Source organism: Habropoda laboriosa, unplaced genomic scaffold, assembly GCF_001263275.1.
Source record: "Habropoda laboriosa isolate 0110345459 unplaced genomic scaffold, ASM126327v1 scaffold302, whole genome shotgun sequence".
Taxonomy (NCBI): Eukaryota; Metazoa; Arthropoda; class Insecta; order Hymenoptera; family Apidae; genus Habropoda; species Habropoda laboriosa.
This window is the reverse complement of record NW_017100444.1, coordinates 150483-163468: the sequence shown is the minus strand read 5'-3', so window position 1 is coordinate 163468 and position 12986 is coordinate 150483.

Here is a 12986-nt window from a genome sequence, read left to right as displayed (position 1 = left end):
TCCGGCGTGGGGTGGGTCCGGTTGTGTTCGTAAGAGATCCCGGGCCCACCCCCGGAGTGCCGAGGATGGCCACCGTGGGGTTTTAGCCGGTAAGAGTCCGGCACTACCCCGCCCCCTCCCCTGGGGGGCGGGGCGTCCATGAGGATTTCCTCACGTAAAAAAAAAAAAGGTATATACTTAATGTGTTGATACCGCATGTATCTGTATGTGAAACGTAATACTTTTCAATGATAGACCGATAAATAGATCTTGCATGTGTGACACGTCCTAGAGAATGCACAGTTTGCGTATTTAATGCAAGTTATCTGTTGCGTCGCCATGCACGTGAGGAAACCCCGGCCTGGCGGATTATCATCATAAAATTCATTAGTCAAATTCGACTGCCAGACCGGGGTACCAAACTCACATCGGCCCGCAATAAACCACCTCGAGCAAACGCATCGACGAAACAGAAACCTCGGCGAACCTCTCCTTTCCATAACCGATGCTCTTTTCCGTCAGGGCGACGACTCCACGGTTCATTCTCTGACCAGCGCTTGACACCTAACCCAGCAAAACACAGTACAATACAAAGTTCGCATCATTCGATCATACCATATTTCTCATCAACAGTTGTAAATTCAGTCAAGACAATAAAATTCTCTAAATTCTCTCATCTTAATTGGAATCACCAAAAGAGATCAATTTCTCAATTGGGCAGCAAACCTGTACCGTCACCTAGAGTGTAAGCGGGATTTACGACCTCGCGAAATTCTTCGAAAGAATTGCGGTCCACGGGAAGCTACATTATCTATCAATTTCTCAATTGGGCAGCAAACCTGTACCGTCACCTAGAGTGTAAGCGGGATTTACGACCTAGCGAAATTCTTCGAAAGAATTGCGGTCCACGGGAAGCTACATTATCTGTGTATAAGTTGAAACATGCATTACGTTAACCCCTTAACCTATGATTTTTTTCTGACTATGCATCTAAGCGTCAGTCATTTACTGCTTTAGTACTGCATCAGGTAACAAAAGTTAATCTTTTACAGATTAATTACATTTAGTAATTCTCAGTGTTATAAATTAGAACGGAAGTTAGGATTACGATGAATTTTTCTTATTAATATAACTAGTTTGGTCATATCTTGAGTAGAATTTCTGTCACGAGTCCGACTCGTTGTTATAGGTTAAGGGGTTAAGTAAAACTGCTCAAACATAGCATGGCCCATAGTAGACGATTTTTCATCTGATCGACATTAGTGATGGTATTGAAAAATATAGACATTGCAACAATTAATACGAATGACTAAACAAGGTTAACGTTCTGATTTATTAATTTTATCAACTTATTGTTAGCACGTGGTCTAACTAAACACCCCGAATAATTTCTCCAATACTTCACCTAACTTTACCACTTGAAATATCTCTGTTGTGATTAAAACTTAGTAAAAATATTTATAACGTAAACCATAAGTTCACATACCGTTCTAATACTGTTTTGGAATTTATTCATTTTTTGGGTGTGCAAGGTCATCTCAAACTTATAACTGAGACACGCTTGAATGCATTTTAACATTTGTTATAAAATGCACTTAAAAAATACCTTGAAAAAGTATTAAAAGTGACCTAGAAAAAGTCGGAAAAATTTACCGTAAAAAAATATTCCTTCCACGGTATTCCTCCTTTGAAATCATCCAAATTGTGTTTCTAACATTTCTAAAATCATTAAAAACAAAGAAAATATTTGTGTTTGTCTTATCCCAAGACACCTTTTAGAATAATTCTTTTTTTTTACTTCAAATACTAAATCCTTTTCTGAAATGAATATTTTACATTATGTGACACTTTGCTCAATGAAATGTAAAAAGAAAGGTGTAGTATACTCAACACAATAATACAAAATACTCAACCACACGTAATGTGTCAAACGAGTATATCATAGAAGAAATTATTAAACAATTTCTCACTCTAATCCATAAAACATTGTAATAACCTTCGAAGTATTTGTTCCATTACAGCATGCCGATCTTGAACTTATTCTCAGGAAGCACCGAAGGAAATCCTGTTTTCAAACAGTTTCAGATCACGGTCGTTCGATCAGTTAATGTTGAACGTCTAATCGGATTCTGGGAGAAAGGCCAGCCGCAACTGGGATGACCCTTCCCTCCCTAATTTTACGAGCGGCGGTTCGTTTTATAAGCCGTCGTTAATCGCGGTGAACCTGAGAAACTGTTTGTCGGCCCTATGGAATGTCCAAAGTACAGGCTCGCAGCGATTTCGAGATAAGGTTTCGAGGCTTGTTGATGCAACCTGACCAACGTTAAACCCCAAATTCCTACGCGACTACCCACGTTGAGCCTTGTGGTGTTGTGGCGTCGCTCTGCCGCCCTCTCTGTACGATCTATCTCGAGAAATCCATTTTCCCGTGTCTCTAGAAGCGTCGCAGTTAACTGCATGTTGTTCAATGCGCATTCACCGCACTGGTCACCGCAGGACCACTGTCTCCGGGGGTTGGACATTCTCACAAAGTGGACTTACCAGCGTTCGGTTGAAAAGTTCCGTTCAGTACCTGCGATTGTCATCGAATCGTGAAATAAGCGAATGTCTTGTCTTTAGACATAACCACTTTTAGGTCATTTACTTCACTGAAAAACGTTGGCTGGTCGAATCCTTTGATTTTCTGCTGTAGGACTGTTGCGAAGCAGTAAATTTATAGGGTACTGTTAACCTGTTAACTGTGTAAGAGGAATTAACTCGTTATTGGTTAGCCAATGTGTACTTAGAACACGATAACTTATTTATTGCGGGATTATTCATTTTTTGTCGTACTGTTATGCCTGTATTGAACGTAAAATACATCATATTTATATTTTCAAGAACGAAGAGGAGGTAATTGGTTATTATTGTTACTCACTTTTAATTATAAACTTGAGAGATTCAATTTCTGTTTGAAAGGTGGACACAATTAACAGGTTAATCACACTTCTGGAATTTCTCGCAGTTTATATATTTTCATATTGGTATACAGTTGCGGTCGTTAATATCCGGCCACTTTTAGAATAGTATAACTCTTTTAAAATTGGACCAAAATGGCTTGAGTTCTGTTTTAGAAGTTAGAAGGATTCGTTTACTAGATGACGTGTACGAAAAATTTTCAAAAACTTTCAATTTGTGGAAACCGCGAAGAAAATTGTAAAAGTCGCATTTAACAACTCTTTTATCTGGGCCCGTAATGCAAATTTGAAAGATACGTTTTACAGATTTATGTCAATTATACACATGCTGAAAATTTCATCGGAATCGGTTAACATTGCTATGAGCTACAAACGGTTAAAGATGGTGAAAGTCACACTATTTCATGACTCTCGGCCTAAAACTGTCTTCTTATATCTTTCGATGCCTGTCGCCTGTTTCTCTATCAACCGATAAGCACTTGCGCCCCGCCAAAGTTGTTTGTGCGACCCACTTCAATCAATCTAGAGTGAAAACTTTTTGTGTTTTGCAATATACGAATCTATGAAATAATTTTCGAAAAGACCGCAATTTAGACGTTCAAAAAATATAAACTCAAATGGAAATAACTGATATACAATGTAACACCGAATTAAGAAATAGGTTTCAAAACGTTGATTATTTTTATTTTTATAAGAATTATTTTTCGATCTGAAAAATTTCCATTGTTGACTAACCATGCTATAGTATACAAAATTGTCTCAGTCATTTGAAAGACATGCTGAACTTGTATTCTTCTGTATTTCCATAATAGATGATCTTAATATGACCTTGAAAGATTGAAGGTAAAATATATTTTCACAGTGACATACTACATAAAAAATGCCGATAAAAGCCTCCTTACATTTTTGTCCTATCATCGTGTATACATAATGAGTCTGTTTGGTATAATAGTACGTATCTACATATGTAAGCAACTGTTTTTGAAAATGAAAATAAAAAGCGACCATCAAAACCGCGTGGATGACGAGCGACTGAAAAATTATACACGAGTCCCAGTTTGTTCATTTATGTACACACCTGCAAATAGTGAAAAACTTGTTGAGAAACAATGCCAAATATCTCACTTAAAAAGCGAGCTTTTGCTTTTGAATATATACGGTTTACTTACTTACAATTAAATAAAAACCTTTTATCGATAAACAATGTATTCGTTGTTATTTATGTTTAGAGTAAAAAACTCCATCTTATAAATTAAAAATTTCTAAATTAATAAATTAAGCTTTCTAAGGTTGCTTTTGTAACGGCTCGTGTGAATTATTGCGCTTTCAATTTTGGACCACTGTAAACGAAAGGTTGTTTATCATTGACATAAATTATTCCTCCATAATCATAATGTAACCAACATTAACGAAAAAAAATTCGATTGTTTTTTCGCATATAAATTACAGTTTGTAAAAGAAAAAATTTCATTATTTATTAGAAATTCTTATCGCAAAACAGGAACTCTTTAAGCAGCAACCCGGAATTGCATTGCGCTCAATAGTGGATCGGAAAGAACGGAAGCAAGAACATTTATAATCGGTTTCCGGCTAGCTAATGAGATCAAACATTACGGTAGACCAACCATTAATCTTCCAAAGAAGAAACATCGATCACCGTCTGCTCCGTCAATTAGCATTCGACGAAACCTGTCTCCCTGATTCTTAACGTGCGTTACTTACTTCGCAATTTCCTCCACTTAATCTTTTTACTTATAAAACGTAAGTTTGTTAAATTATTTCATTAAAGAATAACGTATTTGATAGTAACATTTTAGAAATTATATTTTATGAAAGGTATTGCAATTTTTCTTCTATTACAAGTTAGAAAAAATTACTGGCTAAATCCTTTTAACGAACTTGAACTGCTTATGTACCGAAGTGAATTTTATTTTTATTATTACTTACCATCGTAGATTTAGATAGGAGTGACTTTAAATTTATCTGGAGCTTAATTTCTTTACCTTCAAATTAATCTTAATAATAAGTTATCGATATCTAATTGAAATTAGTAATAACTTTTTTTTTTTCAATATTGTATTTCTAACTGTTTGTAAAATTGCATTTTGAATAATACCTGTATGTTATAAATAAAACAAAAATTATTTCATAAATTCGTATCTGAAGTATGATTGAAACAGGTTTTTTTGTCAAATAAATTAGAACGTAAGTACACATTGATGAAAATCCTATACGTTTTCTACGGTATATTACCAGTTGCACCACAATTCTTAAGTATAATATACAGGTATGTTATGTTAATGCATTAATAAGATAAAATATCTGAATATCTATATGTATATATAATTTCTTACGTACTAATAAAAAATACTTTGTTGTATATATACTACAAATTTATTTTAGAGAAAAAGAAATATTGTATAATATCAAAATAATCCTTAGTCTTCGATTTTTCAATTAAAATACACGTAAGGAAAGATAGAATTCTTTTTAATTTCATTTCCCCCAAACATACAGCTCTTTTAAAATAAAATTAAACGAACGAACGTGCGAAAGATAAATTCAGAAGAATTTACCACGAAACGTCAGCCTCGAATCGCTTGGTCGCCCTGTCAGTGATTAATTAATCCATTATCATCGATCGGACTGATTACGCGGCGGACCGCGCTGTGTCAAGCTCACCGACAAAAGTCAACAATGTCACCGATTAAAGGGTCGCTACCACAAAAGCCCTTGTTAAGCCGTCACCGAGGCGGTTCAACGATAGTTTTTACTGGAACCGTTTGTAGAAGGGTGAAAAATTGTGGCTGTTTTCGTCCGCGCCCTCGACGCATGCTTGACCGAGATATCCGATGTCGTGGGGATCAAGAGAACGGCCAGCGGAAAGTTCAGCAGACCACGAAAAAGAACGAGGGGACAAAAGGGCGGGAAGAGATGGACTGTCAGACACGTTTCTCTGCCGGTCAACTGATAAACGTGTATAGCCGATGAAATCGACATAGCGAGGTCATAAAATCGTTCTGGCGTCAAAGGTGGATATAGCTGGACCATACAAAACTGAAGCTTCTAAAGTGTAAGCGCAAGTAAATCAGTCGAAATCGCCATGTTTTTAGCCGTCGGTATATTCAACCAGAGAGTTTTCTGTATTGAGAGTAAGTATTGACCAGCAAGCAGAGATTTACGTAAATTCTTGACATGAGAGTCGGTCAACAGAAGCTGCTAAGGAGAGTAGGGCTGCTCGTAGAGAAAAAAAGTCAACCGAGCAAGACTTTTCTGAACAAGAGGAAGATCGACTGTATGGTTCTGGAATGACATTAGCCGAAAGCATAATCAATTTTATTAACTGGTATGAAAAGCTTCAAACGTGTTTTTCTCGAAACCGTGTTTCTTTTTTTTTAATGGCTGACATGAAATTTCAAGTTCTAGTTGACTGACTCCAAATTTGTATGCACCTTCAATAGATGTGTCGTTATCGCAAGAACTAGAGAAACCAAAAAATTCCTATTTCTTCTAATTGTATAGTCCACAAAACACGAACAAAAGTGGAAAAAATCGACATTCACACTTCAAAGTGTTCCTATTTTTCTAATTTTCAATACTTTTTTTATCCTGGTTCACACAGTAGCCATATTCATTCTAGAATCTTTTTGGCTTTTTCGTGTAGGATAAGTAGAATCAGCGGGATCGTGTCAGCCAATAGGCCACTTTTTTAACAGGTACCATACTAAATAACTTGTAATTCAGTCAATTTTGATTATTTTCAGTTAAAGAAAATGGTGAACTTCTTAAAATACAAATAAATATGTGCGAAAAAAGTCGATAGTACAAAAAAGTGGTAGATTGTAAAAAAAATCTCAAAAAAGGCCTAAAAAATGACACTGTAAACTAGAATACCTCCATAACCCTTTGAACACCAAATTTTTTTCAAATTTTCTTTTCAATAACTGCCTATTATTTCAAGAATTTTATTTGAAATGCACTTCAAAAGACATTTGGTTGATAAGAACCACTTCAAACAATTTCTTTTACTAATTATATTGAAAATAGGATTAAGGGTCATATATATGTTTACCTATTGCTCGTCCAGGTAAAAAAAATATTGCAAAATATAATACATATTTAAACTGGCAATTTAAAAATTACTTCATTCATACCTGTGAATAAAACTGATGTCGAGTCACACTCGACAAAGGAATCCAAAGGGTTAGGCAATTTAAAAATTACTTCATTCATACCTGTGAATAAAACTGATGTCGAGTCACACTCGACAAATGAGTCCAAAGGGTTAAGTGTAAAAAATACTTACTTTCCTAGAAAAATGTATGCTTCCATAGTTGATTGAACACTAAATAAAATATACTTGTTACAATATTTACGGAAGTATGCCATACCTAAAACCTAATTGTAAGAATAGGATCAGTCTACGTTTCTTTGACATATACACTCAGAATGATAAAGTAACGCGTAAAGATTCGATATTTACACATTTTAGATACACATTTCAGGAAGGTAATACGCTGTCCAAAACATATGTAATATTATCAGAAACAGTTAAAGTATTCGAATAACTCTGGAATAATCAAATGCACAAATATCAACAAGATTTATCAAGAGCTTCGAATATTTTCCATTAACAACAAATAATGTTTCAACTAATAGTAGTTTCACCATAAGAAGCAATATTAAAATGTTTTGTGTACAGAGGACAAAAATATAAAAATTTAGATTCAATAGTTTTTCTTTACAATGTTCTTATTGTTCGCCTAAGAATATCAACGTTTAAAACCTACAACTGCAAACACCAACAAAGATGAATCAAAAGTAATACATAAAATAGAAAGAACTAGCAAACATTACAAAATCGTAAATTAAACAGCTGATCTAGAAAACAAGCAAACGACATAGTAATTCTAAGGACAACTGAAGATCCATCGAGAGATCATCGCGATAAAATGTACAACGGACGAAACCATATAACGAAGACAAAATGAATGTTCTTTATCACAGCGTTTTACAGCTAATTAACGAGGTCGCCTTTATAAAACCTAGCAACGATACTGTGAATCTGCCAGTTTCGTAAACACCGTTCGATTAACGCCAATTCGCCAATTATTGCGTACGCGGGCGCCGATTATCGGCCGAATGAACGCGTTTCAACATTGCCTTCCGATTTCACGGTGCGACTAGATTTTTCGGGAATTGAGCCGTTCTGCGAGCGTCCTGTCGATATTTCGCACGAATTACGGACAGCCGTTCACGAAATAATCGAATCGTGGAACGCTGCCGCAGAAATCGACAAAATTGCGAATGCGAACGCAACGAATGTGAATCGGCAGATTGCACGTCCCCGTTTCGAACTCGAATCGACAAGAACTTTTCGGAAAGTACGTAGATAATTTTAATTTTGTTGGATCATGTCCGGTGAACAGTGTTTGTAGAATCGTGGAACGCTGCCGCAGAAATCGACAAAATTGCGAATGCGAACGCAACGAATGTGAATCGGCAGATTGCACGTCCCCGTTTCGAACTCGAATCGACAAGAACTTTTCGGAAAGTTCGTAGATAATTTTAATTTTGTTGGATCATGTCCGGTGAACAGTGTTTGTTAGGTTTTCTAGAAACGGTTTATGGCACGATCGACCGGGAACGGTTATTTTTGAGTTGAGGATTTTCGTTTATTGCTTGCACGGGTCTAATTACATCCTGCGAGGGTCACTAGAATTGCTTTGCTAGATTTTTAGTAATTTGTGTCCCTCGCGCTCAATAGCCTACGAACATACCATAAACCACGAATTTCCGAACGGCACATCTCTATGTAACGGTCCGCTTGCTGATTAGTTACCCAGAGGAAATTCCAGATTTTTGGGACCTTCCGCCCACCCCTCGCGACCGTCTCCAACCCTTCCAAGGTGACAGCGCGCTAAGGGCGCACTGGAAGGGCCGTAAAGACGATATTAGACACGCTAATTGGCAAATGCAATCGTTAAACCATTAACCAATCAACGTGTCCCAACAAAAATCCCTCTCCCGGATGACCGAGACGCGACGTCGGAGAGTGAGAAGTCGAGTATCTTTCAACCACCACGAACAAGGAGAACCAAGGAGAAACGAGCTCACATCACGCGATACCATAGATCAGTTTTTACAAGTCCCAATCATTTGGGTGGTCCTTCGAACCAGTATCTAGACGGCACAACATCGTGCAAACATCCACAAAGCTCGAAAGTTCATCGCCACAACCACGGGCATTAGCAGTGTTTTTTCTTCCTTGCCGTGGAAATATAATTAATCGTTGAGGGGACCAGACGTGCTAGATTGATTAGTGTTTATAATACTTGTTCTGAAATATTGTTCTCGATGTTCCCTTTCAATTAGTACGCTAATTTTACTTGTTAACACTAGAACTACCAGCCTGTCAAAATTACGGTTTTCAAATTCTTTGCTTCAAAATTGAGTATTCTACGTGTATTACCCTTGAATCGCATCCTGATATGCCCGAGTTTGAAGGCCCACCCAAGTTTAAAATTCTGGGAAAACTATTTTTTATATTAGGTTGTCCGGAAATAAATTGCGGTTTTCTGTTATGTCATATTTAAGGCTTTTCTATACTATATATTTTAAATTTATGTTTATTAAGTAATATACCATTTGAACGCATAGATCTCGCTTTATCATATAAGCGATACACTTTTGTTTTTACCGTCATTTGTTCTGAGTATAACTTAAAAACGTAACAATGGACAAGAAGCAAATTCGTACCATATTTTTATATGAATTTAAATTAGGACGTAAAGCCGCGGAAACTGGCCGCAATATCAATCGTGTATTCGGTGAAAGCACAACTAGTGATTATAATGCATAAAAAGTTATTTGTTAGACAACCAAGTTTGGTAAATCGTAAGGGACCAAGACTCTTATACGACAACGCCCGCCCGCACGTATCACAATTCACGATTCGGAAGATACACGAATTAGGTTATGAAACATTAAAACACCCTCCTTATTCCCCCGACTTATCTCCTACAGATTACCATTTTTTTAAACATTTCGACAACTTTTTGCGAGAAAAAATCTTCCGCAATAAAGTGGATGCTGTAAATACCTTCGTGGAATTTATTAATTCTAGAACTCTTGATTTTTATTGTAATGGAATAGGAACTCTCGTAAAACGTTGGAAAAAGTGTATAGAATCTAATAGAAATTATTTCGATTAAATAAATTCATTCTAAGCAAAACTACGCGTCTTTAAATCTCATATACAGAAACCGCAATTTATTTCCGGACAATCTAATATATACACTTATACAACAGAGGACCGTTTCCTTTTCACTATGCTTATGTCGCACAAGTTATGCAAAAGCCCGGACCGATTAACCCAAAAACCCCTTGTGTTTTTCGTCTTTCGGCGACGTTTCTCTATTTACAGACTGTTGCTTAGTTAAGGAATCTGTCACGAATTAACTATGAATCAACACCGAATCAATTCTGAATCAACGGAGAACCAACTCTATGAACTTATGGTTCTCGCTTTTTTACATACTTCCCTGATTCCCACAAATTGCAATTTTTTCAAAATTTTTTGTACACGTCATCTAGTAAACTAATCATTATAACTTCTGAAAACAACTTAAGTCGTTTGGTCCAATACTTCTTTGACCCACTGTATGTACATAGGTGAAAACCAAGTCCATTATAAGAATTTGCAGAGCAACAGACCCCGTGCAGGCACTGTGAATACACATATTTGTGTCAATTCCTTTGTTAAAACACCCAGTACATGATTATTTTTTACTCCTGACCGATTTTGTGAGCGTGCTATAATTGTTCTACGTAGTATACATTTATGCATTTCTCGCAAATGGACTGAGAGTGAATGTAAGAGAGTATCATCCAACTCTTCGAGAGCGGACCATTTGCAAGTTTCTCTCCGGTGGATACACTCGAATGGATAATACCATTATTTGTTATGGAAGAGTTGCTTCCGAAATACGAACCAGTTTCGTTCTTCTGAAAGTATTATCGTGAGAGTAGCAGTACGGTCGTGTACTACAACCATTCAATTTACAAACTGTACAGCAATATTCATAGGTACATACAAATGTTGTATATGCATAGAAAAAAGGAAAGAGAGCTTCAGTGTTAAAACGATTGTTTTTATAACACGAATGTCCAGCAAAGCTATTTTTGAGGATTTTTAATTAAAATTTTTATACCACAGTTAACCACTGTTTGTAAAAATATTTCTATTTAGTAGTACACGTAAAACACAGACTTATTCCGTTTCAATATTCCTATTTCTGTTTCACAAATTTTAGATTATTTAATATTTTTTATTTTTTTCTTTGCCATATGTGAAAGAACAGTACGGTTGTATAGAAGTTTGATTGTGGCGCATGAAAAACTACAGAAATGTATGGGCAAAAATTAGCAGCATTCCAATTTTTGATATACACTGATATGCGCTTAACAGTTGTTATTTTTTCTTTACTAATAATTTTTTTACGTCAGAATATTAAAATCTAGTAGTAGTAGTATCGTTCTATTCAGCCTTACAGCCAAGAATTGGACTTGGCTTACATATCCTACGCTCATCCTCTCTCTCTCTCTCTGTCTCACTCATTCCTGTTCTGTCCTACTCTACTCTTACCCTAGCTGTTGCACCTTTTCCTATTCTCCTCCATTTGGTTAAGCTTTGGTATATTAAAATCTAGTATATGTATCAGAAATCAGTGATTACAAGCTACTCTTGTTCTCTATGTGATTAATAGTTTCGTTATTTTGTAATAGCTTCTTTCCTATTACAACATCCATTATTACTGTCAATATTGCTATTCCTAATTTAATTTCTTAGAGTAATCTAAGTATATGTAGTTTGAAAATAATGTTACACGTGGTATATGTTCTGACCGCTTTTTAGTTTACATAAGAAAACCAATTTTTATTTTTTACTGTATTAGAGCCTGGCTTGATTCAACTAATCATTAATTTTGTTCAACATTTCCCTTAGATTAAATATGTTATACGCGACACTTTAGTAAAATAAAACTTTACATGTATTTGTGAAGTATACTGTTTTAGGAGTATTTTTCTTTCTACGTGGTTTTTTGTATCTTTGTACGATTTTGTAAGATAAGAGCATTAAGTTTCTGCACATCCACGATCACTGTCCCAACTCATTCTTATTTCCAGCTAGACCACCGAATGTAGGAATAGACGAAGTTCAAGTAGACACTGTACTGAGAGTTCTGTCTGATAGTAAGCTCTCAGTGAGTTTTTTAGTGTCCACTGAGAGTAAAAATTCTCGAAGCTGCTCTCAAATACACACTTATCTTATCTTATCTCCGGTTAGAATTTGAATATACATATAACAATAGGAGTCTTGACGAGGACTAGTGACAAAGATTAATGTTCCGTCAGTTAATTCATCCTTCTAGTCGTGAAGCATAAAAGAGATCGTTGCAGTAGTATTTTACAAAAGTTTAAATAAAAATTCGGCTTTTTATAAAAATTTTAATTTTAGAAATTATTTCTTATCTGTCGTTGATAATAAAATAATTCCACGACAATGTACGTTATTATCGATGCCAAACCGTATGAAATTTGCGATACATGCATGTAAAAATGTCACAAAATACTAGGTAATATAAGTATTCAATAAATTAGTGTTAATTTCTTTGTAAATTTATAATGTTCCATACTTTTTTTCCAGAACTTCGGTCTGTTCCATACTTATTTCCAAGTAATATTTTGTTTCGTCTATATTTTTTATTGCATAATAAATGAAATTCTTAATAATTTTTTACTACTTTTACTATAAAATAGACCAATTTAACACTACTATGCGTTTCATACGTGTACCGTTGCATTTTATATATAAAAAAGTGTTGGTATTTTTCGTTAGTTTCGTATTTTTTCGTTTGGTTCCAAGCTTATTGCCAGGGGTAGTACTATGACCTCAGGGGCCCCGACCGACTTTTTCCATCGGCCGCGGCACGGGAGTTCACGACCCCGAGGAACCCGAGTGCACGGGCCTGGGGGAGGGCGTACCGC